Here is a 15,029-nt window from a genome sequence, read left to right on the forward strand (position 1 = left end):
GCCCTGTTGTACACAGAAAGCACATTGAGCTCCTTGGACATGAAAAGTTCCAGATAAAAGCCATTTGTCATCCTTTCTCTTGGTGTCGATGTTGCTATTGTATGTAAAGGTGGCAACTTGCTCAGCAAGCAGGCGGAGCACACACCGAATGCAGATGTGTCTGAGTGGTGTGTCCAAGTGGCTGCAAAAGGACAACCCTCCCGGGGCGCCGTGGCTTAGTTGGTTAAAGCGCTTGTCTCTTAAACAGGAGATCCTGAGTCCGAATCCCAGTGGTGCCTTCTTTGTTCTGTCTTCTCGAACAGAACTGGTCTTTACAGACAACCGCCTACGGCTAGACTTAATTAAATGCAAGTATTCATTTCCTGTCTTTAACGCGACTTGTTTTTCTTAAAATGGATGGAACTTGCAAAACATGAAATACAAACATTGCTAATCAGCGCTAGCGGCTGGCAAAAAAAAAGAAGTCAGCAATGTTTTTTTTCTTTAACCTTAACCCTGCTAATGGAGAAGAGTTAAACGACCGAGTCTATGCAGCTTAAACGGTGCTCATGTCGGGTTCTTAGCTGAAAGGGTGGTAAATCACGCTCACCCCAGTCCTTAATCTTTTAAAGAGGATACAAAATTGAACCTAGTCGCCACATCACATACATCCTGTTCAACGATAAAAAGGTGACAGCTATCCTCAATCCAGAGTAAATCCCACGTTGAGGGCATCTTTTTTTTTTCACTTTACCGTGAATCGGGCTCGGCTGCACAGAGGAGAGAGCAGAGCAATGAGGTCACGGGGACAGGGGAGTCACACGCTGGCGGTTTAAACACGCGGAAGAAAACTGAGGGATCCACAGTATGTGGACCCTCCGTGCGCCATCAGTCCACACTCCGGACTCTGAATCCTGCCATCCAAGTTAAGATCTCGGCGGAACCTGAGGCGCAGTTCCTTCTTAAAACGTAATCTGGTGAGCATTTCTAGAATCGTACTTGTATAGATGCAGCCTTTAATGTGTTGCTAGGTTAAAATTGATGACTTCTTGAACTTCAGTAGGCAACTGCCCTCTTGATTTCGGATTTAATTTCTTTATTACAGGGGCGCTTTTATGAAGACAGAGTCATGTTCAGGTACTTTGCTTGACGGAGGAAGCATATTTCGGACTCTGTGATCTGCTCACCTGGAAAGGTCTGCTGTACTACTACAAGAGAGAAGTAGAGTCTGGAAGAATGGACAATTTTATGATGCTTTGGAAGATTATGTTTTTTTTTTCTTTGAAATCGAAATGAATCAGAATATCAGTGCAAAAGACAAACTCTTGGTTTGGTTTAAAGAGATATGGTTTTAAAACAGACAAGATGTAGAAAACAGGTGTTTCTCACTTTTGGAAAAGAATGGACCGGGGGTAATATTTTACTAGTTGCAGTGCTGATCTCACTGGGTTACAGTCCTGCACTGTCACACCAGGGCCAGTGGCGCAATGGATAACGCGTCTGACTACGGATCAGGAGATTGCAGGTTCGACTCCTGCCTGACTCAGGTCGTTTTTAAACGCATCGGGCTACTCCCTAAGAAGTCTGTGCTACTTACTGCATTGTAATCGTACCCAGTAAGAGATTTCCTTCATGTAAATGAACTGCACCTGACAGCTTTAGAAAAACACCTGGGCTCAGTACGGTGCTGAGAGCTCAGCGTTGCTGTTCTAATTAGCACGCACTGCATCGGCTATGAGCCCGAACCTTTCAATTATTCCGATCAGTAAGTCAACACGTAGTCCACATGAACGGTAGAAATATTCTCTTGTCTGTCTCTTGTTTGTATAGAACTGAATGTCCCTGACAATGTACTGTTAGTTTTAATTGAAGAACGGCATTTGTGTTCAAATATACCAGACAAGTTTACGTAACTGCTCATGCGACACTCAGTTGTAATTAGTCAAGAAATAAAGTCGAACAACAGCTGCGGGTTTGATTCTGAACGTATGAGATTGCAGCGCCTTTTACTTTCATTGACAAATTATAGAGATTCGAAGAGAGATCCTTCAGACCGGCAAGCAAACCCACGGCTATTTCGGTTTTCTATCTAGGCAACGTTGGTGTCTGCAATAGCATACATGAAAGCGTGATGCAATTTCTGTGGCTACATTTGTTGCACGTCATGCACAGTAAGAGTGTTTCTTACACCAAATAAAAAGTCAACAATTAGCGATCACGCCTTCTCCTCAGTTAACCCACTGAAACCCTTGCTGTTAACAGTTCTTTACTGCGTGCTTTACCAGCACCTACATATCGTGTCGGTTCTTTCAGCTTTATTCATTAGGTTTTCAAAGGCATAAGTAGAGCACCAGAGGTTCGAACGCAAAATGCGTGGTTATCTGAAGAATTGATTTCCACGGCAGCGGGTCCAAACGATTTCGCGTTGTTATAGTACCAGGAAAGGAGAAGCGGCACTTCGCCTCTGCCGCGCAGGCACAAGGCGACGTGCGGCAGACGCCGGAGTCGGCAGGTTTCGACTCTGCGCGGGGAAGCCCCAACGCATTTCGAGCCCATCACCTTAACCACTCGAGCACGACAAATGCGAGCTCAACGCCGCCGCATTCCTCCTATAATCAAACACGGACTGCGAGGTGGCTGCGGAAACCTTTTTAAAGTTGGTCTTCGTTAAAAAAAATACCTTTCACAAGATTCGTGCCGGCAGACAGACACGCCTCAGAGGGTTTAAGGCTGGCTTCACGTTCAAATGGTAAAGTCCCCCAGTCCGGATGTCAAAATGCAACTTTGGCAGACAGAAAAAACATCAACAAACCAAAAATGTGGACAAGGATTTTACAAGCTGCACCACACTGCACTTTCAAAAGCATTTACATTCGTGTTAGACGCAGGAATTGCCTTTGATTTGCGCGCTTACGAACGCCATGGAAAACGAAACAAAACTAAAGCCCTCAGCTCCTGCACTTGATTATAATGCCGTTACGTGTCGAAGCAGGAATTTACGTCATCCTACCACTGCAACACGGGGAATAGAGGGAAATGAGCACAAGCTACGAATTGTCTCTAATCAGTCCCTACAGTTGTAAGGCGCCTGGAAGCGTGCACCCCCATCATTAATCTTTGTGCATCTGTGCAAGGTAAACTGTTTAAGCTGTTTAAGGCTTAGAAGCAGCTGACTGTTTCACTACCTAGCTGATTACTGTCAGTCAGGGAGCTCAGAGGTGAAAAGCCTGTCTGAGAGACAATTCGCCGTCGATCAGTTCAATATGTTCCGTACCAGCTCGGCGCACCTGAGATCATCTTGGTAGCCGTGTAGCTCAGATGAGTGAGAGCGTGTGTGTGTACCACCGTGATTGGATGCCGGTCCTTCTCAGGTCACAGTAAACCTTCTGCTGCCTAACTTCCCTAATTTTGGGGATCCCTTTGAAAAAGCAAAGGAAAACTAAACTGGCTCTTCATCAGCGTGATCGACCCAACCCAGTGTGCCCCAGTGGCCTAATGGATAAGGCACTGGCCTTCTAAGCCAGGGATTGTGGGTTTGAGTCCCATCTGGGATGCTCCTGTCCCATTTTGAGCATACAAATGTCCTTGTGATTTGCAAAGCTGCAACCCCACCTTACTCAGTGAGCGTCTCTGCTTTTCTCTCACATACAGTTGGGAGAAAAACTTTTGTAAACAGCCCTTCAGAATGATGTGGATTTCTGCATGAATGGCTCCTAACATGTGATCTTATCTTTATCTAAGTCATAATAATTAATAAAGAGAGTCTGATTTCACAAACAACACACGCCCAACATTTGACATTGCTGTTTCTTTATTGACCAAATGGTTTAAACAATCAAGGTCATTGATGGAAAAAGTACGTGAACCCTTATATTAAGGAGCTAGTGGAACCTCCTTTATGACAAAAACCTCAACCCCCACTTTCTGTAGCGGCTTGTCAGACCTGAGCAGCGGTTAGGAGGTATTTTGGCCTATTCCTCTATGCAAAACTGTTTCAGTTCATGTATATTTTTGGGATGTCTTGCGCTGAATGGCCTGCTTCAGATCACGCCACAGCACTTCAATGGGATTGGGGTCAGGACTCTTACTTGGCCATCCCAACATACGGAATTTCTTCTGTTTCAGCCACTCTGTTGTTGATGTACTCCTTTGTTTTTGTCATGCTGCATGACCCAGCGTCTTTTGAGTTATAGATCACAGGCAGACACCCTGACATTCTGCTGTAGAATTTCCTGATACATCTCGGAATTCATCGGTCCCTCGATGATTGCAAGCCGTACAGCCTCCGCCATGCTTCCCAGGTGGGATGAGGTTTTGGAGTTGGTATGCGGTGCTTTGTTATCTCCAAACATAACGCTGTGCACATTTACCAACAAGTTCAACTTTTGTCACGTCTGTCCACAGAACATTGTTCCAGGAGTTGTGGAACATCCATGTGGTCTTTAGCAAACTTGAGAGGGGCAGTGGTGGTTTTTTTTGGGGGGAGAGCAGTGGTTTCCTCCGTGGTGACCTCGCATGATCACCACTCCTGTTCAGATTTCTTCTTATGGTGGACTCATGAACACAGACGTAAGACAAAGTAAACCACCTGTTTGCTAGATCCCATCCCCACTCAGCTAGTCAAAGATTCCCTCGAAGGACTGGCAGGACCTATAATTAGTATGATGAATGCATCGCTTGCGTCAGGCGTCGTACATGATCAATTTAAGGTAGTGGTTCTTAGACCGCTCCTTAAGAAGTCAAATTTGGATCCACAAGTTCTTAACAACTACAGGCCTGTCTCAAAGGTCCCATTTCAATCTAAAAGTCTTGAAAGAATAGTTGTTGCCCAACATCAAATGGATTCAAATAATATACTTGAGAAATTTCAGTCTGGTTTCTGAAACTGCATTAACAAGAGTCGTAAATTATATTCTCTTAGCTACTGATGCGGGGAATGCAACAGTGCTAGGAATGCAAACTTTAGGTTGCGCTTCTTCATGCTGCATCATTGGCATGAGTGGAGCTTTTTAAACGTCTGTACTTACTGCGCCCCATAAGAAATCGTTTGTCCCTGTTCAAAAGAGATTGTGCGATGTCCTGCAGCGTTCGCAAAGCAAACCTTTGACAGTTTGAATAGAGGAATTTATTCTGCTTCCTGTGCGTGCAGTAGTTACAAACTTGAACGTCTTTACACGATCTCCTGCAGTTTTCAGTGGGCAGGCTTGGTCAGATGGCTTGGAAAAACGCACTGTTTCGGCTTGGGAAACATCATGAGCAGTGTCCTGCATGTTTTCTGTGTATAGCTGTCTTTTAACGCATTCAGAATTCATTCGAAATCATTGATTTCTCCAATTAACAAGGATCCCTTAAATGATGAGTCAAAGTAACATCTAATTGGATTAGTTTCCTTAGAGCTGGTTCAGAGTTTGCTCAAGAGTTTACCTTTCACAGATGAGCAAAGAAGAATGTTGGGGGTGCACGCTTCTAGGCACCTTACAGCTGTAGGGAGTGATTCGAGACGATTCGTGGCGTGTGCTCGTTCCCATATACCATACGCACCGGCGTGCAGTGCTAGGATGACGTACAATACCGCTTGGGCACGTAACGGCGTTATATGCAAGTGCGGGACGTGAGGGTTTTCGTTTGTTCGTTTTGTTTTGCTCTGCTTTGCTTTGTTTTGCTTTCCATCGCGTTGGTAAGAGCGTAAATAAAAAGGCGATTCCTGCGTCTACCACTAATGTAAGAGCTATTTCAAGTGCGACGTGGTGCGGCTTTTCAAATGCTTGTGGGCATTTCTCTGTTGTTGATTCTTTTTTTGTGTGTAACAAAGTGGCATTTTCATGTCCGGACGGGGAGACTTTATCATTCCGACATGAAGCCACCCTTAAGTCCTCTGAGGCGTGTCTGTCTGCAAGGCTTGTATTTTGGAAATGTTTTTTTGAAACGGAGAACGACTTTGAAATAGGCTTCCGCCGGCGCCTCGCGATCCATGTAAGATTGTAGCAAGAACGCAGCGGCAGCGGGGCTTGCTGTAGTCGTGGCCGAGTGGTTAAGGCGATGGACTAGAAATCCATTGGGGTCTCCCCGTGCAGGTTCGAATCCTGCCGATTACGTTGTCCGCCTCCAGTCGGTGTGTTCCGGCGCAAGCAAAGAAGCGCGCCTCTTTGCTGTTCCTGGTGGTCTTAAAACGCCCAATCGCTTGTACCCGCTGCCTTGGAAATAAATTCTTCAGCATCCGCGAATGGCATTTTGCAGCTGGAAGCATATGTCGACGCTTTTTGCACAGAGCACCAAAAAAGCGTCTTTTTTGAAGGCCCAGGCACTGAGCATTGGTGGTTCAGTGGTAGAATTCTTGCCTGCCACGCGGGAGGCTTGGGTTTGATTCCCGGCCAATACAGTGGCTTTTGCAGCGAGCGGCTCCATCACTTGCATCCCCTTGCAACTCGCAACTGAAAACCCACTGAAGCTAAGCAGGTGTGAGCCAGGTCAGTACCCGGATGAGTGTAAGCTACAGGGAAAAACAAAGCTTCCAGCTGGAAGCGGTGTTAATGGTGCCCGCGGGGGGGCGCTCACCCTGAGGTCTGTGCGGGTCCCGATGTCCCAGCATAGTGACGGAGACGCTGTGTTGTAAAAGGGCGCTGTCTTTCGGATGAGATGTAAAACCGAGGTCATAGTGCTCTGTGGTCATTAAAAATGACCACCAAAACCTTTGACAAAAGCTCTTGGTAATTGATGGTCTTCAATAATGCTTCTCCTTTAGGTACATTTTAAATCAGCTGAAAAATGCTGTGAAATAGGGGGACACTTCAGGCCAGTGTAGGATTTGGGTTACAAGAACCATGAAACTGCACGAGAAAGCCCGTACACTGAATTACACGGCTTTCTATTCAAAGGAGGGCAAAAGAAATTCCCTGAGTTCGATTTTTTGCAGCACAGAGAGGACCACCGTCGTGAGGTCGGTTAGCTCAGTTGGTTAGAGCGTGGTGCTAATATGGCCAAGGTCACGGGTTTGATCCCCGTACGGGCCAGGTTCTTTTCTCCTCTCTTACCAAAGCTGTTAGGTTCCTTTCCGTGGTGAGATGGGTTGTCATGCAACGCTGCCACATAGTGCCGACAGACAAGAGTGTTGCGGGAGAAGAGAAAAGTGTTTGAAGATTTAAGAGTGTCTTAGGTGGATTCAAAATCAAGTGTCACAAATGCAAGTGGTTGGATTTCCAATGTTTAATATGGTAAAAATATGCAGAAGTTATCTGCCGGTCATGGCACAGTCTGCCATGCTTTTGTCAGATACTGTAAAGTGGTGTCGAACTGGAGCCTCACCATTTGCATATGTGAGGCTCCAGTTATACATCGAGTGTCACATTAAATGACAAAAATGAAGAGAGTTAAAGCAGCTGGAGAGGTTTTCTTACAACTTTTGAGCTGACACAGTTTTGGAAAATGTTTCCTTCACGCTGCACTGTACAACATAGGCAGCCAAGAGTCTCCAAAACAAAACAGAATTGACAGATAGGAGAAAATTCCCACTCGTCCTGAAGTTCCCAAAATCCAGCACTGAGCGTAAACAAAGTGTCTAAGTAGCGTGGGAATGCTAACCCTAACCCTAGCTGGAGTTTGAGCAATCCAGCACTGAGCGTAAAAAGATGAGTCAAAGTAACGTCTAATCGGATTCTTTTCCTTAGAGCTGGTTCAGAGTTTGCTCAAGAGTTTACCCAGTGGGCATTGATTCGTCGAATATACGTATATTCACGGCGAAAATACGGCTATACGTATATATACGTCGCCTCGACGTATAATCAACGTCGAATTGCAACCGTAAAATCGACGACATTAATAAACGCATATATAACGTCGAAAACACATCTAACACAGTGCCTGAGGCTTTTTACTGTATGTATCGTGTGTGCCGCAACTAGGAGTATACGGCACTCTGCACAGTGTACGAAGTAAATTATTTTCGCAGTAATTAATTTACACGTGTATAATAAATATAGTAAATATAATAAATTAATTACTGCGAAAATAATTTTCTTCGTAAATCCTGCAATCCAGATGATTGGGGTATTGGTGCATGGCTACAGTCTGTGCTAGGAACATGGAGAGGGTCTCTGGTTCAATACATATTTGTGGGTCTGGTATTATTCGTTATGATCATATCGTTAATATCCTGTTTGAAAAACATGTGGACTAAAGCTGCTGCTTCTGTGCTAATTGTACGCCCTGAAGGGATCATGAAGGTCAAAAAATGATTTCATGGGAAAGGTTCTCTTATCTAGTGGCAGAACCTGATGGGTAGAACAATATAGCTTTAAGGGGGGTTACCCTTGGGAGTGATTCCCCTAGATGCAAATGATTATTGTGGTTTGTTTGTTCATAATAAGATGTTTTGCAGGAACGGAACAAAGAGAAATTTTACAACTTCAGCTAGAATTGTTCTACAAAACGTCACAGCTGAGGCAGGGGAACAATCTGTAGATTTTTCTAAGAGTTATTACCCAGTTGTTGACCAATCTGTTGACCAATGTTGACCAAAAAAGCCTAGGATTATGCTGGGCTCCAGCCCACAGGGATTTACCTGTGCTGTAAGAACTAATGAGTGAATAAGGAGACTGGATTCTGGTGAAAGACTTCAGGAAAAAGAAATGGTGTTCACTCAGGTGGAGGGGGCTGTACCAGGTGCTGCTGACCACTGCCACTGCTGTGAAGGTCACAGAAATGGTGCCCTGGATTCATGCTTCCCACTGTAAAAAGGTCACAAACGAACTGAGCAAAGTGCAGGAGTGATGTCTCCACAAGGACAGATGGGGATAACCTGCTTGGGACTGATGTGCTAAGCCTTTTTCCTTTTTATGTAGAAGCCTGTCACCACCCCAAAAGAGGAAGAAACTAAACACGAAGCGTCTTTGTATACAAACTGGCTGAATGAAACTGATAATGAGGGGGATATGAGTAATTTGTGGTATAAATTTATAAATCATACTGTAAAGTTAAAGAAATTTAATGCATCTTGTTATATATGTGCTTTAATGCCTCATTCTACAGCCTCACCCATGCGACTTTTTATGAAATGTACTCTTTTATTAATATCACGTTAGAAGGCTTAGACGCTATCAAACAAGAATTAAGGGGAGTTAGATTAATGGCACTTCAGAACAGGTTCGTGCTGGACCTTCAAAATGCAGCATCTGGAGGAGTCTATGCTTTAGTAGGAGACTCCTGTTGTACATATATTCCAGCTAATGACTATGATTACGGAAATCTTACGCTCGCTATTCAGCATTTGAAAGAACTAAAAGACAAGGTGAATAAAGAGAGAGGCATAAAAGATACACCGGCTTTTCTCTCCTGGTTAGAATCACTGTTTGGGCCAGGGGGAATGTTTTTCTTTTAAGTTACTAACACCGATTATAGGGGCTGTGATACTTGTCTTCCTGTTTTTATGTTGCTGTATGACATGTATTATTCCAATGCTTCGAAATATGGAAATATGGTACCTAGGAGGATAAACTGTTCATCCTTCCAGTCTGGAGAATTGGCAGCTGTCTGACGTCAGTTAGTGATCCTTAAAAAATTAATAGTTCCAGGACAGTGTGCATCACCAGAAAATCAATTTCAATGCATTAAAACTCTTGTTATCCTTCTGAACATTGAAGTGTCATTGCCCCAGCACTGTATACTCTTACTTTTGACGCCTGTCTGAAGTTGGATCCATTTCTAAGAATGGTGACTCACATATCCTCATGCTCAACTTTGGCTTAACCACACAAACTATGAAGTTAATCATCTGCTTTTGCTCCAAGATTTATGTTACTAGGCTCTCTCCTGGGGATCCTCGTGTTCTAACATTGCCCTTATTGTGGATGATCCATGACAGAATTCAGGGAATTCAGAATTCTGATACCTCAGCTCAGATTCTGACTGGGCAGACTGTCATTGCCTGGTGTGAATGTGTGCATATTGTATCTGTTTTTGTGCATGTTCTGTGGCCTGTTGTACAGTACATCACAAATGAAAGGGAAATGGAAAACTAAAATAAGACTCAAGTGTTTTATCTTTCATTAACAGTGTTTCATTAGTATCTGTGCTAGATCCTGTCATCCACTGCTTACCACGACAGGCTCTAGCACAGGATAGCAGCTAATACATTTAAAAATCTCACTGCACAATGTTGTATATTCAAGGGCTGATCTTCTGTACTTTTTCTTTCACTTTTCATTTCCTAGAAACTCAGTCCTGCCAGGAATAATCTGAGAACAAAATCAATCTGAGTCAACAAGGTCTTATTCAAGGTCATCAGCACTAACAACATTCTCTCTGGAGACAGGCGATAAGAAAATTGAAAGTGTGTATTGTTACATAACAGCAGAGACTATGAGTTATGCTATCATGAGAGTGGTGATGGATTTTTTTCATTGCTTAGTTTTGCAGGTTCTGTACATGTGAACATTCAAAGTGACTAAAGTAAAGGAGTTTTCCCTTTTTACCACATAATTCCCAAAGATCAACACTAATAGAAAGCCTAATTCCAGCCAAGATTCAATTACTGTCTCTCAGGCATCCCAGCAGTGGATTTCATGACTTCAGACAGCCATCTTTATCAGTGGAGAACTCAATGCTCTGAGGTTTACTGGCAGAGTCTCACACTGGGTAATATGTTGGTAAATAATGTCCTATGGAATTGTACTATTGATAAATTCTACTATGGAACTGCGATGTGTCCTGAAAAAATCTTCGATGATAGTGGTACAGTCCATCACACCCCACCTACAGCCTTTAAAAGAGAAAAAAAAAATTCTGATATTATGGTGGAAAAAGAGCCCTGGAATCTTTGTAGAAGGACAAAAGACGGAAAGAACGGGCAGTGTAACCATGGCAAAGAGAAGGGAAATATTGGAGAGAGCTTTTTTCATACACTTTTTATCATTGTTTTTCCAGCCCAACAATGATCAACAAATATGGGCAGGCGTCCTGTGCCAAATCCAATCTACCTTTCTTCCAAGCATACAGGAATGTCAGTGAATTAAATATTGACATATGAAAATACCTAAAAATATGCAATCACACATATGCAGTTTGAGCAAACATAAGACAATACCCAAGTACCACAAACTACCAGGCATCATTAGCAGTTCAGGTGGGGAGCTGTGTCAGCATGCGTAGGCTGCAAAGGAACAAGTAATAGGTCTATTCCATGCTTAAAAGAGAAGAAAGAAAACACAACATTTCAGCCGTGGAGCCCTCACACCTGAAGAAGGCTCCACGGCCGAAACGTTGTGTTTTCTTTCTTCTCTTTTCATCTAGTGTCATTAGCCAGTTCCTGTCAAAATAAAATAGAAATGGATAACATTCTAGAGAGAGTTTGAAATACCAAGGTACAATTTAAACCATATTTCTTCCACTACAACCGCATTATTTTGGAGAGATCGCTGAGCCTAACTGTTCTGGCATGCCCGTTAGCCTCCGTCCTGCTTCAGCAATGAATGCAACGGGGCACATTCTGAGGGAGATGCGGTCAATCAGGTTGCAGGAAAACCACGCTATGCTTTTTTTTGAGATCCTGAAAAGGACAGAGGGGCCATGTATATGTGTGCAGCTGGATATGTAATTGCAGGTGGCGTAGCAAATTCTGCTGAAGCCCCACTGCCTGGTGTGGACGGTAGCTGTGTATGTTGCAGCAGAATTGTGCATGTGAGATCAAGGGGGCATGTCATGTGTTTGAGCACTTCACTCCCTTCCGGAAGCACGTGATTCCCTGAGTCCAAAAAATTTGTAAGTTCTTTGGATGACCTGTGGACCGATCTTTCACGATGAAGAATTCCTTAAGAAGAATAGATCTCGGCCCACCATCCCAATGCCTCCATCTCAAAACAGCAACCTCCCACTGCCCTTAGTCTGCAAGGCAGTCCTTTCAAGTGCGATGATGACGCCGGGACCTTCGTTGCCTATTGTACGAGCTGAACTTTTGTGCTCATCAATTCAAAGCTCTTTCCATCAACTCATCTTGTCTTTTGACGCTTCGTGTTTTGTGCTCCTTTGACTATCGGCATATCGGGTGACTGCAAACACTGAAGTTCTTGCTTACGGAGTGTGGAACAGTGTTTTCAAGTGATCGCTGTTCTGTCATGTTGACGCCGAGTGAATCTTTCTTTGGCAACATGGGCAGGCTGACAGCAAAAGTAATGGCAAATTTCTTGACTTATTTCTGAATGTGAATGTTCTTTAGAAAAGGGATGCGGCGTTGCTTCTCCCCCGTGTAAAGGTCACGCATTCCAGACGTGGTTATGAGCGAACAGTTGCCGCAAGTGTTTGAAAAGAGCAAGAGAGGAAGCAGCCCTGCCCCGTGTGAGGATCAAACTCAGGACCTTCAGATGATGAGACTGACGCGCTACCAACTACGCCAACGAGGCCAGCTGCAGTGCACAGCCGGAAAGTTTGCCTCATATGGATTTCAGTCGCCCGTTCCCTAATCTTTAGACGCCCTCTGCTGGATGTTGCATTTGCCTTTTGATCTCACCGATACTTTTTTGGTCTGTTTCTGTTGCGAGTCCGTTTTTCAGATCTCACCTAGCACAAGTCTCTCTGGCTGAAGTGGCCTCTCTGCTTCAGCATCGTGCCCTCACTCAGCCATTAAAAACGTCACTCGGACTTCTGACATGCTGACATGAAATGTCAAGAGAGAGTGGCGGAGACACTTAAGGCAGAGAGAAGATGAAGAGGGGTGTGGCTGCGAAATGATTGACAGCTGCATGACGCTCTCCATGCAAGGTGTGACCACAGGCTAAAGGACACCTTTCGGCACATCAAGCTCTAAACACACACCTGGAGGATGTGGGAAATGATCCCGCTACCTCTCGCGTGCAAAGCGAGCGCTGTACCATGCAACCTAACCCCCCTCACTGGGGCTCATGCCTCGGTGTCGCCTAGTGCCGCTTGTTCCCCTCTTACCGGGTGCAGTTCACTGCCCTTCGTCTGCAAGGCAGTCGTGTAATTGCGGCTTTCTTGACTTATTGATGAAGGTCTGACTGGACGAGCGAATGACGCCTCTCCCCCGTCCTCAAGCTCGCTGACAGAATAAAATAGAAAGCGCTGCCGTGGCTCATTGGTTTAGGGGTATGATTCTCGCTTAGGGTGTGGGAGGTCCCGGGTTCAACTCCCGGCTGAGCTCTTGTGTGCTCTTTTTGTCCTCGTCCACAAGACTGGGGACTGATATCCACATCACCTTGCAGCATCTGCTTATGGCAAACGATGGAATGTGACTAATGACTGAACGAGCCTGGTGAATACTCATCACGTGGCACAATGAGAGCGTGCAGTCAGCTGTCCAAGGCAGCAACCTCATTGCTCGTTCAAAAGAACACGTACTGAAAACTCATCACCACTATGTCGTAAATGAGCACCGCGATCGCTTGTTGTCATGCGTCCTTACTTGGGAAATGCAGAAGCAAAAACTGCCCTCTCTCAGCCACCGAAACGTGTGCGGCTCGCCTTGCACTCTCTGCGCCTCGCATATTTATGGAGCTGTCTGCTCTTCTTTCTGTTGAAGTACGCAAGTTACGGGGCGTACTGCAGACTATGATGTGCTCAATGACAGCTTTCAAGATTTGAAAACTATGAGCTTGATGGCTCAAGTCGAACGAATGTGGTTGTTAAGCAATTGATGATCAAACGCACATATTCTAACGATTCGTGAAAGTATGTTCTAAAGGTCCCTGGCTCGATCCCGGGTTTCGGAATTTTGTTTCATCGCTCCCTTTGTTCCTCTCTCCAGCGCCCCCTGCCTAAAATGACGCGTCCCTTTCTCAGCCCGAAACGCAAGCGAGACACCAGCAGCAGGATGACGTAAATTCCTGCTTCGACACGTAACGGCATTATAATCACGTGCAGGAGCTGAGGGCTTTAGTTTTGTTTCGTTTTCCATGGCGTTCGTAAGCGCGCAAATCAAAGGCAAGTCCTGCGTCTAACACGAACGTAAATGCTTTTGAAAGTGTAGTGTGGTGCAGCTTGTAAAATCCTTGTCCACATTTGTGGTTTGTTGATGTTTGTTCTGTCTGCCAAAGTTGCATTTTGACATCCGGACGGGGGGACTTTATCATTTGAACGTGAAGCCAGCCTTAAACCCTCTGAGGCGTGTCTGTCTGCCGGCACGTATCTTGTGAAAGGTATTTTTCTTTAACGGAGAGCAACTTTAAAAAGGTTTCCGCAGCCACCTCGCAGTCCGTGTTTGATTATAGGAGGAATGCGGCGGCGATGGACTCGCTTTTGTCGTGGCCGAGTGGTTAAGGCGATGGGCTCGAAATGCGTTAGGGCTTCCCCGCGCAGGTTCGAAACCTGCCGACTCCGGCGTTTGCCGCACGTCGCTTTGTGCCTGCGCGGCAGAGGCGAAGTGCCGCTTCTCCTTTCCTGGTACTATAACAATGCGAAATTGCTTGGACCCGCTGCCATGGACATCAATTCTTCAGATAACCACACACTTTGCCTTCGCACCTCTGGTGCTCTGCTTATGCCTTTGAAAACCTAATGAATAAAGCTGAAAGAACCGACACGATATGTAGGTGCTCCTAAAGCACGCAGTAAAGAACTGTTAACAGCAAGGGTTTCAGTGGGTTAACTGAGGAGAAGGCGTGATCGCTAATTGTTGACTTTTTATTTGGTGTTAGAAACACTCTTACTGTGCATGACGTGCAACAAATGTAGCCACAGAAATTGCATCACGCTTTCATGTATGCTATTGCAGACACCAACGTTGCCTAGATAGAAAACCGAAATAGCCGTGGGTTTGCTTGCTGGTCTGAAGGATCTCTCTTCGAATCTCTATCATTTGTCAATGGAAGTAAAAGGCGCTGCAATCTCATACGTTCAGAATCAAACCCGCAGCTGTTGTTCGACTTTATTTCTTGACTAATTACAACTGAGTGTCGCATGGGCAGTTACGTAAACTTGTCTGGTATATTTGAACACAAATGCCGTTCTTCAATTAAAACTAACAGTACATTGTCAGGGACATTCAGTTCTATACAAACAAGAGACAGACAAGAGAATATTTCTACCGTTCATGTGGACTACGTGTT

At 44.8% G+C, this 15,029-nt stretch overlaps 5 non-coding genes across 5 annotated transcripts; 4 read left to right on the forward strand and 1 right to left on the reverse strand.

The window, feature by feature from the left end:
- The first annotated feature begins 204 nt into the window (after positions 1–204).
- trnak-cuu (transfer RNA lysine (anticodon CUU)) lies at positions 205–278 on the forward strand. Its single transcript has one exon. It is a non-coding gene; the product is annotated as a tRNA-Lys (tRNA).
- A 1,174-nt stretch (positions 279–1,452) lies between these two features.
- On the forward strand, positions 1,453–1,525 carry trnar-acg (transfer RNA arginine (anticodon ACG)). The gene has a single exon. It is a non-coding gene; the product is annotated as a tRNA-Arg (tRNA).
- Positions 1,526–3,460: 1,935 nt separating this feature from the next.
- trnar-ucu (transfer RNA arginine (anticodon UCU)) lies at positions 3,461–3,533 on the forward strand. The gene has a single exon. It is a non-coding gene; the product is annotated as a tRNA-Arg (tRNA).
- Positions 3,534–5,992: 2,459 nt separating this feature from the next.
- trnas-aga (transfer RNA serine (anticodon AGA)) lies at positions 5,993–6,074 on the forward strand. The gene has a single exon. It is a non-coding gene; the product is annotated as a tRNA-Ser (tRNA).
- A 6,221-nt stretch (positions 6,075–12,295) lies between these two features.
- On the reverse strand, positions 12,296–12,368 carry trnam-cau (transfer RNA methionine (anticodon CAU)). The gene has a single exon. It is a non-coding gene; the product is annotated as a tRNA-Met (tRNA).
- Between the last annotated feature and the right edge of the window lie 2,661 nt (positions 12,369–15,029).

Source organism: Lepisosteus platostomus, unplaced genomic scaffold, assembly GCF_059453375.1.
Source record: "Lepisosteus platostomus isolate fLepPlt1 unplaced genomic scaffold, fLepPlt1.hap1 Scaffold_30_H1, whole genome shotgun sequence".
Classification (NCBI taxonomy): domain Eukaryota; kingdom Metazoa; phylum Chordata; class Actinopteri; order Semionotiformes; family Lepisosteidae; genus Lepisosteus; species Lepisosteus platostomus.